Here is a 13,835-nt window from a genome sequence, read left to right as displayed (position 1 = left end):
GCGGGCTGCACGTAGTAATAGGCACCTCCCGAGTAGTAGTAGTCGTCATCGACAATGGCATCTGGCTCCTGGGCTCCATCGTCTGGTTGCAGCAATCGGATATAGGAAAGGGGAAAAGGGGAAGAAAAGCAACCGTGAGTACTCATCCAAAGTACTCGCAAGCAAGGAGCTACACTACATATGTATGGATTGGTATCAAATGGAATAAGGGTATCATATGTGGACTGAACTGCAGAATGCCGGAATAAGAGGGGGATAGCTAGTCCTTTCGAAGACTACGCTTCTGGTAACCTCCATCTTGCAGCAGGAGAAGAGAGTAGATGGTAAGTTCACCAAGTATCATCGCATAGCATAATCCTAACCGATGATCCTCCCCTCGTCGCCCTGTGAGAGAGAGACCACCGGTTGTATCTGGCACTTGGAAGGGTGTGTTTTATTAAGTATCCGGTTCTAGTTGTCATAAGGTCAAGGTACAACTCCAAGTCGTCCTGTTACCGAAGATCACGACTATTCGAATAGATTAACTTCCCTGCAGGGGTGCACCACATAACCCAACACGCTCGATCCCATTTGACCGAACACACTTTCCTGGGTCATGCCCGGCCTCGGAAGATCAACACGTCGCAGCCCTACCTAGGCACAATAGAGAGGTCAGCACGCCGGTCTAAATCCTATGGCGCAGGGGTCTGGGCCCATCGCCCATTGCACACCTGCATGTTGCGAGGGCGGCCGGAAGCAGACCTAGCCTAGCAGGTGTTCCAGTCCAATCCGGGGCGCGCCGCTCAGTCGCTGACGTCACGAAGGCTTCGGCTGATACCACGACGTCGAGTGCCCATAATTGTCCCCGCGTAGATGGTTAGTGCGTATAGGCCAGTGGCCAGACTCAGATGAAATACCAAGATCTCGTTAAACGTGTTAAGTATCCGCGAACGCCGACCAGGGCCAGGCCCACCTCTCTCCTAGGTGGTCTCAACCTGCCCTGTCGCTCCGCCACAAAGTAACAGTCGGGGGCTGTCGGGAACCCAGGCCCACCTCTACCGGGATGGAGCCACCTGCCCCTTCAGCCCCCCATCTCTGAACAGTATCATAAGTAATGTAACAGTATAAGTATATAGCATATGCCCGTGATCACCTCTCGAAGTGATCACGGCCCAGTAGTATAGCATGGCAGACGGACAAGAATGTAGGGCCACTGATGGTAAACTAGCATCTTATAGTAAGCATTTAGGATTGCATGTAAGGTATCAACAGTTGTAGCAACAATGACAGGCTATGCAACAAAATAGGATTAATGGAAAGCAGTAACATGCTACACTACTCTAATGCAAGCAGTATAGAGGAGAGTAGGAGATATCTGGTGATCAAGGTGGGGGCTTGCCTGGTTGCTCTGGCAAGAGAGAGTGGTCGTCAACACCGTAGTCGTACTGGGTAGCAGCGGCGTCGGTCTCGGTGTCTAGCGAGAGAAGAGGGGAAGAAACAATAAATATAATGCAAACAAATGCATGACGATGCATGACATGACAAAGCGTGATGCTAGGCGTGTCCTAATGCGGTACAAGATGGTACCGGTGAAGGGGGAAAACATCCGGGAAGGTATTCCCGGTGTTTTGCATTTTTGAACAGACGAACCGGAGGGGGAAAGTTGCGTGTTTGCTATGCTAGGGATGCGTGGCGGATGAACGGGCTGCGTATCCGGATTCATCTCATCGTTCTGAGCAACTTTCATGTTGAAAATAATTTAATCCGAGTTACGGATTAAAAGATATGATTTTCTAAAGATTTTATTAATTTCTGGAACTTAATTAATTATTTAAATTAATTCGAAAATGGATTTATGACATCAGCATGATGTCATGCTAACGTCAGCAGTCAACGGGGGTTGACTGGTCAACCTGACCAGTGGGTCCCACTGGTCAGAGACACATGTTAATTATCCAAATTTAATTAATCTAATTAGAATTAATTATGGGTGGGCCCCACTGTCATTGACTAATTAATTTAATTGACTAACCGTTTAATTAGTCTAGTTATTTGATTAGTTTAATTAATCAAAATTAATTAAGCTAATTAATTCTTTAATTAATTAATTAATTAATTATTTTTATTTTATTTTTATTATATATATTTTTTGTAAACGTTATGTGGGGCGTGGGCCCCGTTTGGCAGCGGCCCAGAGGGCCATCGCGGTTCGGGCTAACGGGCGCCGTGTGCAGAGGGGCTGCGGGCGCAACCCGTAGCCTGATTGGGCGCCTGCACAGGCCAGTGGAGGCGCCAGGTGCGGGTGGCCGTAGCCATGGCGAGGCCACGGACGGAACGGTGCCGTGGTGAAGCGGGCGGCCACCGAAGGAGGGCGCCGGGGCCGTGGAGAGGTGCGGCCGGACCGAGCGGCGACTGGCCATGGCCAAGACGGCACGGGCAGGGAAGAGGTGAGCCGGGCGTTGGCCACGGTGACCGGTGGGCGAGGTCAGGGGCGGTGCATGTGGTCGCGGCGAGGGCGCGCGGGCAAGCAGGGGAGTGAGGGCGGCGGCTGCGATGAGCGAACGCAGAGCGCGGGGTGCGGGTGTTCGGGCGCGACGAGCGAGACGGCGGGGTGCGCGGCCCAGGCGCGGCGCGGGGAAGGAGGCAGCGGGCGGTGCGTAGGCGGGGCAAACGGGAGCAGCGGCGGGGTCCTCATCGGAGATCGTGGGGTCTAGGCAACGGGCATGGGGAGGTTCGGGGAGGTCGATGGGGACGACGCGGCGGAGCGGGAGGCAGTCCGGCGGGGGAGCGTCACGGTCGTCGCGAGCCCCGATCCGATCTGGATCGGGGGGAAGGGGGCACGTCGTGGGGAGGGGAGTGGGCGGTGCGCTAGGGTTCCGCCAAGTGGGGAGGGGGTTATGCAGGGGGCGACTGGGCCGGCCTGGGGCCTGATGGCCTACTGGGCCGACGCCCAGTTGGGGGGCTTTCTTCCTTTACTCTTTTTGTTTTGTTTTCGTTTAGACCTTTCTTTTTATTTATTTTATTTCTTTACTATTTTCACTTGAAGTTTCTTTTATGTTAGTTTTATAAAATACCAAATGAGCACCTGAATTAGTATTACTAATTAGTACACTGCCACAATTATTTTGGCACACTACTAAATTAGTTATATTATTATAACTTTGTACAAGGCATTTAATTAATTAATTTTCCCTCTGTTTTGGTTGTTTTAGTGCATTTAAATATTACAAGAAATGTTTGTTTCTCCACCAACATTACCTAGGGATTATGTGTCACATGCAGAACATTTTAGTTTTAATATTTGAAATTTTTTGTTGTTTGCCTTTATTTTAAATTGGAATTCGAATCGGTTTTGAACTAACGCGAGTTTCACAACAGTAATCGAGGTGACATGGCATCATTAACGTGGAATTACTGTAGCCTAATTATCCGGGCGTCACAAAAGCACACAAAGACCACGTGTTAAGCCATCTAATATGTTGAGAACTTAGGTTAAAAGAAAGTCAAACATATAGTTAGGTGTTGGAAGAGTTAGACATGAGATGCTTGAAACAAAGACCCAACCATGTATTTGACAAGCACTTACTTAAACATGTATATTTGTACATCCATTTTCAAAAGAAAACTGTGTAAATAAGTGAATCGAAACCGAACTATGCTAAAGAAACAAAATGACTAAAAGCAGAAGCAATTTGAATTAGACCTACAACTCGAACCACTTCATTCCTGACAATCTTAAATCCTCGAAGTGTATAAAATAAATGTCAAACTGATTAGTGAAACTTGAATCACATGTTCATTTTGAACAAAGAATAGGCATAGCCATTGGCGCCGTCATTGTTTGTGAAATTAGCGAAACATTATATCAGTGATAACACATAAATATCTTATTTGATAATCTTAAAGGAGCATGCAGTTCATAAGTAACCTCAAAATATGTAAAAGGAATCTCGAACCAAATATGAAAAGTTGCCTTATGAAATTGTGGTATACTGACCTTTTATGAAAAAGAGGATAAAGTATCAAAAATGTTTTGGAAATAGAAAATAAAAGGATGAATAGAGTATGTAAGAAATAAATTGAAAACTAATGGTCCACGCTCCGCTATGAGTATTTGCGAATCATGTTCTAAATATCAATGTGTTCATAGTCATAATATTCTGCAGCGTTCTTGGACAGTCTATGCAATCTGGATAATATACATAGTTGCAAATGCTAAAAAGGTACGATGGCACTAATAATAGAGAAATTATTGCTATATGTCTGTTAATACTAACCAACCCGAAACTATACAGAGCTAAACCTAAAGAATAGAGCTTAATCCATGCATGTTCCATTCTAGCCTTGTAAGTTCCCAAAATTGTATACTTGATTTTTTTCATATATTCTACTTTCTGCCATGAAAACACGATGGAGTTTGGACATAACATTTTCTTAGATCAGGAATATATAAGAGAGCATTCAGTTTCTCGTCGATTATAAATAGGTTTTTTAGAAGTATTATTTTGTATATTCTCAAGTTAAGAGTTGTGGGATTGAGAATTTCCTTTTTAATTTATGTTCTTATTACTTGACCAATACAAAATATATTTATTAGAAGATTAGCATCATTGCTTTTGTAATCAAATTTAGATTGAAAAGTTTACTATATCTGTAACACATTTGTATATAGAATATGTAGCCGTGTATGTACATGATATCTTTGTGACCTATAATACTAAAAAAAAAATCTCATGGAATTTCTGTATTTGATGATGTTTTCAGAAAACACTTATTATCCTAGGTATAAGTCGAATTTAAGATATAGACATAATGGTGCTGCTATTTTACTACACGGAGTAAATTAATTGTAATTAATCTAATAACCATTTTTAAAAGTCTCTTCAACAAAATAGATCCCAATTTTTAGTCCGAAAAACTATTTCACCATAACTCAGTAAATATTGATTATTATCTTGAAACACAGAATATACACATACATAGAAATAAGTCTGCAATTACAGTTAGTATAACAAATCTATACAAAATAAATGTGATTAAGTATAAGAAATGTATACCTGGGCGACTTGCATCTTGAAACAATTCATTCGGCCGGCACCCGGTGACCTACCAGAGGAGCTTGTTGGCAAAATCGATCAAGGTCGCCTCTTCTCATGTGCCTTGCCCTCGGCACTTCTGCTTTCATGGTCCGAGTCATAACTGATAACATGATATATCAATCAATTTACTCTGCAAAAGGCAAGTCTCCTTGATGCTAAAGCACTATGTGCATAGATGCTCATTTTATTTACAAATTTCCTAGAGGACAGCTTATAAGGAGTAGTAAGCAACACACTGGCCGCTGCAAAATCTGATCCTTTACGGAGAGTATCACTTATATACGATGGACGCTAACAATCAAAATTTCCAAGGTAGGGACACGGTCACAACAGCAGAAGATAGGTTGGGTCATACCTCTTCTTTAGATCAATTCCAGCGGTTGATGGAACTGACGACGCGGCAATGCGGAGGATGAAGAAGAGCGCCGACCAAGTAAATTGTTGAACCCAACAGGCAGTAGCATGTACGTGTGTTTCCGATAACATGATATGTCAATCGATTTGTTCTGCAATCGGCAAGCCTCCTTGATGCTAAAGCATTATATGTGTGTCCATGCTCATTTTATTTACAAATTTCCTAGAGGGCCGCTTATAAGGAGTAGTAAGCAACACAATGGCCGGTGCAAAATCTGATCCTTTACGGAGAGTATCAGCTATATACGATGGAAGATAACAATCAAAATTTTCAAGGTTTGGAGGGACACGGTCACAACAGCAGAAGATGGATTGGATCATACCTCTTCTTTAGATCGATTCCAGCTGTTGATGGAATTTTCGCCGATGGCCTGAAGAAAAGACGACGCGGCAAGGCGGAGGATGAAGAAGAGCGCTGATGAAGTAAATTGCTGAACGTGTGTTTCCGGTAACATGATATGTCAATCGATTTATTCTGCAATCGGCAAGCCTCCTTGATGCTAAAGCACTATATGTGTGTCCGTGCTCATTTTATTTACAAATTTCCTAGAGGGCCGCTTATAAGGAGTAGTAAGCAACACAATGGCCGGTGCAAAATCTGATTGTTTACGGAGAGTATCACCTATATATGATGAAAGATAACAATAAAAAAATTAAGGTTTGGAGGGACACGATCACAACAGCAGAAGATTGATTGGGTCATACCTCTTCTTTAGATCTTTTCGAGCGGTTGATGGAATTTTTTTTGATGGCCTGAAGAACAGACGACGCGGTGATGCGGAGGATGAAGAAGAGCGCTGACCAAGTAAATCGATGAACCCAACTGGCTGTAGCATGTTCGTGTGCTTCGGGCATATCAAAAGCTAGCTAGCCTTGCACATAATCAATCTGAAAGCCTGACTCCAAACCTAGACCGTGTACTTGTATGTTTAATTGGCATCGTTTAATTGGCATCAAATCAAGTTGTATGTTGCGCTGGTGCCGTGCAGCCGCATGCGCAGTTCTGATTGGAGGCCATCCAAATCCAATCCAACCACTCCATCATGCAATCACGCTTGCTCTCATTGGGAGAGGCGGGCATGCAGTCCCACACGTGAGGCCGTCCAGTCCGGGCTGCACATCTGCCTCATGGAGCTTCCAAGTTGAGGATACCATGAAAGAGAACAACGTTAGTCTTTCTCGAGGACCTTTTCGTGCTTCGATGGAACAATTCTTTAAAGAGGATTTTTTTGGCACGGGTATTAGAAATCGGTAAAAACTGACCATAATAAGTTGGTCCCAACAAATCAACGGAGTCTAATTAAATCAATGGTTGGTATTTTCTGATTAACACAACTCAGTATGACAACATCGAAATCTGAATAATGGATGGGATCAGTTCTACTTGAAATCATAAGCACGAAAAACACTAATTGTGTACCTAGGAGGCAAGGTTATGTAGTGATTACTGAAGATTGTCTGATGAAAGTGACAGAAGCTGGCAGTGTCCTTGAGGATGAGAGAGAGAGAGGGATTTGCTGCTAGATCTAACACAACGTTGATGATCAGAAGGACATGAGAAAGACTATTGCGTGAGCGAGGGAGGAGATGCCTACGGGGAGGAGACTGCATGGGGGTTATGTCCATGGAGGAATAGAAAGCATTTGAGTAATTATGTATAGGTTAGGTCTCCTACATGTGCGGGCTGTGTTGGTTTTTTTTACACAATCAATTCGTGTGAGAGATGGTTAGCTTTTGTATTAGATCTTAACAGATTTAAGATTTGCTAAAAAACAGATTTAAGATCTCATGGTATCCGATTTTTTTCTTTTGTTTGAAAAGAGTATTTTTCTGGATGAGGACTCTATGATTAAATCTAAACCGTAATGATTCGGTCCCACCAGATGAACGGCTCTAAAATCTAATTAACATGGTAATTTCTTGGGAGTCTGTAATTAGTATAGGTATAGATAGCCACCCTCTTCACTAATAATGAGAAAATTCGCTATTACTTTATCCTTAAGTTGTTTCCATTCTCATTAAATGGTGATGCTAAAACATGGTTTAATTCTCTTGATCCTGGTTGTGTGCGTAGTCCCCAGGATATGATTTATTACTTTTCTGCTAAATATTTCCCCGCTCATAAGAAACAAGCTGCCTTAAGGGAAATATATAATTTTGTGCAAATTGAAGAAGAGAGTCTCCCACAAGCTCGGGGGAGGCTTCTTCGATTACTTAATGCTTTGCCTGATCATCCTCTCAAGAAAAATGAAATACTTGATATCTTTTATAATGGACTAACCGATGCTTCCAGAGACCACCTGGATAATTGTGCTGGTTGTGTTTCCAGGGAAAGAATTGTTGATCAAGCTGAATTGCTATTGAATAATATGTTGAGTAATGAAAATGATTGGACACTTCCTGAACCAACTCCTAAGCCAACTCCGAAGAAAAGGGGTATTCTATTTCTCAGTCCTGAAGATATGCAAGAGGCAAAGAAATCTATGAAAGAAAAAGGTATTAAAGCTAAAGATGTTAAGAATTTACCGCCCATTGAAGAAATACATGGTTTTGATAACCCAACACAGGTAGTAAAGGTAAATTCTCTCTATAGATTTGATGAAGGTAATATTCCTCGTTATAAGTCTGCTAGCCAATGCTTAGATGAGTTTGATAATTTTATTGTTAAACAAGAAAACTTCAATGCTTATGTTGATAGACAATTGAAACGCAATGCTGATATGCTTGAACACTTGAGTGATTATATGTCTAGAGTTAAAGGTGAACTTAAACTCATTAGTAAACATGCTTCTATGGTTACCACTCAAGTAGAACAAATACTTAAAGCTCAGAATGATTTGCTCAATGAATTAAATAATAAGAAAAATGATAATGCTGTTAGAGTTATGACTAGAGGGGGTAAAATGACTCAGGAACCTTTGTATCCTGAGGGACACCCTAAGAGAATTGAGCAAGATTCTCAGAGAATTAATGTTGATGTACCTAGTTCTTCTAAGAAGAAGAAAAATAAAAATGATAGCACTTTGCATGCTCCTAGTGAACCTGTCATTGACACACCTGAGAATCCCAATGATATTTTTATTTCTGATGCTGAAACACAATCTAGTAATGAACATGAACCTAGTAATAATGTTAATGATGATGTTCATGTTGATGCTCAACCTAGTAATGTTAATGATGTAGAGATTGAACCTGGTGTTGATCTTGATAACCCACAATCAAAGAATCAACGTTATGATAAGAGAGACTTCGTTGCTAGGAAACACGGTAAAGAAAGAGAACCATGGGTTCAGAAACCCATGCCTTTTCCTCCTAAACCATCCAATAAAAAGGATGATGAGGATTTTGAGTGCTTTGCTGAAATGATTAGACCTATCTTTTTGCGTATGCGTTTGACTGATATGCTTAAAATGAATCCTTATGCTAAGTATTTGAAAGATATTGTTACTAATAAACGAAAGTTACCGGAAGCTAAAATTTCCACCATGCTTGCTAATTACACTTTTAAGGGTGGAATACCAAAGAAACTTGGAGATCCAGGAGTACCAACTATACCATGCTCCATTAAAAGAAACTATGTTAAAACTGCTTTATGTGATCTTGGAGCCGGTGTTAGTGTTATGCCTCTCTCTTTATATCGTAGACTTGATTTGAATAAGTTGACACCTACTGAAATATCATTACAAATGGTTGATAAATCAAATGCTATACCTGTCGGTATCTGTGAGGATGTGCTTGTTGTGGTTGCAAACGTTACTATTTTAACGGACTTTGTTATTCTTGATATTCCCGAGGACGATAGTATGTCTATTATTCTTGGTAGACCCTTTTCGAATACTGTAGGGGCTGTTATTGATTGCAACAAAGGCAATGTCACTTTTCATGTTAATGGTAATGAGCATACGTACACTTTCCGAGGAAACAACCTCAAGTCCAAAGTATCAATTCTATTGGAAAAATTTCAACAATTACTATTGGAGGTTTTGAATTTCCTCTCCCTACTGTCAAGAAGAAATATGATATTCTTATTGTTGGAGACGTGCATATCCCCGTTGAGGTAACCTAGTGTTATTCGAAATTTCTCCGGTTTCATGCGATTCGGAATGAGTTTGTTAACAAGACTTGATCAACCTTGTTAGTGGATTCCTTTTGATGAGCATGAGATGGATGAAGTTAGAAAGCACAACTCTCTGTACCTTCCTTTTACTTTCTGTTATTTAGTTTAAATAAAGCAAAATAGTATTTTTTTTGTCTGTTTTCTGAATTATCCTTGCAATAAAAAATACCCCAAAAATAAAAGTTCTCCAAATGCCCTGAAAATTTAATATGATTTTTTCTGGAATATTTAAGAATTATTGGCACTGAGAACACACCAGGGGGCCTCACCATGTGCCCACGAGGGTGGAGGGCGCGCCCTACCCCCCGGGCACGCCCCCTGCCTCGTGGACCCCATGTGGGTCCCCTCCACTTATTCTTGCACCCACACACTTCGTCTTCCTCTAGAAAAAATCACCCACCAGCTCAAACCCGAGTTCTAGCTCATCTTGCTGCCATTTTCGATCTCCTTGCTCAAAGCTCCATTCACAAAACTGCTTTGGGGGATTGTTCTTCGATATGTGACTCCTCCAATGGTCCAATTAGTTTTTGTTCTAGTGCTTTATTTATTGCAAATTTTTGCTGCTTAGGTGACCCTGTTCTTGAGCTTGCATGTAGAATTTATGAGGTCAAAAGTAGTTTTAATGCACGATATGGCCTCTATGCACTTGTAGGAGTAGTTGCTATCAATCTTGTTGATTTTGGTTCACTTTTATTTTTAAGTTACTAAAAATTTCAGAAATTTTCAAAATAAGATGAAGAGATTTTTGAGGGGCTCTTCGAGCCGAAGCTCGAAGGATAAGCAAAGTGAAGAAAAGAAGAAGCCCAAATTTAATCTCCCTCGAACTACGGAGGTTCGGCTGTGTGAATGGCCTTGTGATGAGTTCTTGAGAGAAGCCGAGATTTATGAAGATTTTTATTATTTGGCTGAGGGCCTCACCGACTTCCTCCACGACCAGCGTGAACTGTATCTCCTACTCACCAATATTTTTGTGCAAAATTTTCATTTCCATGCTAGGAGATCGCCACCTTCGGTGGAATTTTATTTATATGATGAGCATAAGGAGATGTCACTTTATGATTTTTGCCGGATTTGTAGGATACCCTTTGAGGGCAGCATAGAGGAACCACATCGTAATGATGTGGAGAGATATGATTGCTGTAGGGGAAACGAGGAAAGTTTTCGATGCAAGGATCACTTGCATACATTTTCCTGTTCTACGATACTTCGCAATATTTTCTAGTAGATGCTTAATTGGTCGCGGGAACTGTGGAAATCTTAGTGCCCCAGATATTGTTATTTTGCGCCATGCTTTGTTTCGTGATACCACTTTTAGTTTAGGCGCTATTGTTGCTAAACGGTTAAATCTGAACCGTACAAAGGGTCCCGTCTTGGGAGGCATCTTCACCTCGCGCCTTGCTGCACACTTTAACATACCTATTAGGCATTATGAGAAAGTGGAAAAGTTGTTGCCTCATATTTTTGTAGATTATAAGAGTATGGTAGCACATGATTTTATTGTTAAGAATAAGAAGAAGTTGTTTAACTATAGACTTATATTTGATAAAGACTACTTTGATAGTATTACCTTGCATGCTCCTTCTTTATTCAACATATTTTCACGCATGTACCTTGTTCTGCCGGAGGCCATCCATGCCTACCAAAGCCTGACATCAGCCCAGAGCCTGAGCCGGAGCCACCACTTGAACCTCATCGTCAGTCTGTTTATCAGTGGGATCCGGAGGAGATCGCTAACCAGTGGCACCCTGAGGATCCTCCTCGGTACACCGGAGGGGGCAGCTTCGATCCGTGGGCATAGACCAACTTAGGCCAAAAGCCTAAGCTTGGGGGAGTACATATTTCTCACTTACATTACATTAATGTTCACACACTCATGCCAGTTGTTGGTGCTCATACTTTTTCATTGTATCATCCATGCTAGTTTATTCTCTTTTTAAGATTTTTTGTGTGTTTGAAAACCCTTAAGAAAAACCAAAAAAATTACTTGTAACTTTTAGCTAGTTTACTTTCCATGCCTGTAGTAGTAATTAAAAGAAAACCCAAAAAGATTTGTCGTTCTTCTTTTGTTTGTTGGGAGCTTTCCCGTGTAAATAGTTTTGTTTCTTTTCTTTTCTTTGGGGGTCGAGAGGAGAAGTTCATGATGAAAATGTTGAAGTGGCTCTCATATGCATTATTGTTGATCTAAAAAAGAGCCCATATTACTTTGTCTTCTCCCTTGAATTGAATGCTTGCAGATTCCAGCTTAGTCCAAAGCACATGCACTATTATTATTATCCACACTATTCAGTTGTGCAAGTGAAAGGCAATAATGACGATATATGATGGACTGATTGAGATGAGAGAAGCTGGTATGAACTCAACCTCTCTTGTTTTTGTAAATATGATTAGTTCATTGTTCCTGATTCAGCCTATTATGAATGAAACATGTTTGCAATGACAATTAGAGATTATAGTTGCTCATGCCATGCTTAAGTAGCTAGGAGTTTATAATGGTTTACCTTGCATGCCAACATGCTATTAAAATGGTTGTGATATGGTATGATAGGGTGTTATCCTCCTTTGAACGATCCGAGTGTCTTGACTTGGCACGTGTTCATGCATGGTGTTGAAACAAAATCAACATAGCCTCTACGATATTTATGTTCATGGTGAATTATATCCTACTCATGCTTGCATTCAGTGTTGATTAATTTTAATGCATGTTCATGACTGTTGTCGCTCTGTAGCTGGTCGCTTCCCAGTCTCTTTCTAGCCTTCACTTGTACTAAGCGGGAATACTGCTTGTGCATCCAACTCCATAAACCCCAAAAGTTATTCCATATGAGTCCACCAAACCTTCCTATATGCGGTATCTACCTGCCGTTCCAAGTAAATTTGTATGTGCCAAACTCTAAACCTTCAAATGAAATTCTATTTTGTATGCTCGAATAGCTCATATATCAACTAGGGCTGTGTGACGCCCTCGATTCAATCATACACTAATCATACACACAAATGTGTACGATCAAGATCAAGGACTCACGGGAAGATATCACAACACAACTCTAGACACAAATTAAAATGATACAAGCTTTATATTACAAGCCAAGGGCCTCGAGGGCTCGAATACATAAGCTCGAAAACACAAGAGTCAGCGGAAGCAACAATATCTGAGAACAGACATAAGTTAGACAAGTTTGCCTTAAGAAGGCTAGCACAAAAGCATCTATGATCGAAAAGGCAAGGCCTCCTGCCTGGGAGCCTCCTAACTACTCCTGGTCGTTAGCGGCCGTCACGTAGTAGTAGGCACCCCCGAGGTAGCAGTAGTCATTAGTGGTGTCGTCTGGCTCCTGGGATCCGTCATCTGGTCGCAACAATCGGGTATGGGAGAAAAAGAGGTAGCAAAGCAACCGTGAGTACTCATCCAAAGTACTCGCAAGACTTACATTAGATCTAAACTAAGTATGCATCTGTATCAAAGGAAATGGGTTGTATCTATGGACTAAACTGCAGAATGCCAGAAGAGAAGGGGAAAGCCTAGCCTATCGAAGACTAGCGTCTTCAAGCATCTTCAAGCATCTTGCAGCATATAGAAGAGTACATATCAACATAATGTAAAGTAGTAGTGTTATCAACCTCGGCCAGAGATCCTTTATTGACTCCCTGCGAGAAAGCAATCCTAGAGCCATACTATCCAATTCTCATATCCATTCATTTCTCATCACAAGTATGTAGTTCTAGTTGTATCGATCGGGATACAACTCCAAGTGTCCGTTACCGTAGGACAGGCTATCGATAGATGTTTTCTTCCCTACAGGGGTTTACCAACTTACCCACCACGCTCGATTAACTCCGGCCGGACACACTTTCCTGGGTCATGCCTGACCTCGGCCAAACAATACGCCGCAACCCGACCTAGGCTTAATAGAGAGGTCAAGCACGCCGGACTAAACCTATGCCCCCAGGGGTCTTGGGCCATCGCCCGGGGAACTCCTGCATGTTGCGTGGGCGGCCGGTGAGCATACCTAGCTACCTCCTTCAAAAGGCAGGTGCTTACCAGTCCAACCCGGCGCGCGCCGCTCAATCGCTGACGTCTAATAAGCTTCGGTTGATGCATACGACTCCGAACACCCATACAATTCCCACGTGATGGTTAGTGCTGTTAGGCCAAAGGCCCCTCGGATGAAATATCCAAATCATAGTGGATTAGGAACGCGCGGTAACAAGCAGAGGCTCACGAAAGATGT

This window comes from Triticum dicoccoides, chromosome 1A (assembly GCF_002162155.2).
Source record: "Triticum dicoccoides isolate Atlit2015 ecotype Zavitan chromosome 1A, WEW_v2.0, whole genome shotgun sequence".
In the NCBI taxonomy this organism is placed as follows: Eukaryota; Viridiplantae; Streptophyta; class Magnoliopsida; order Poales; family Poaceae; genus Triticum; species Triticum dicoccoides.
The sequence above is the reverse complement of the archived record's forward strand: the minus strand, read 5'-3'. Positions refer to the sequence as shown.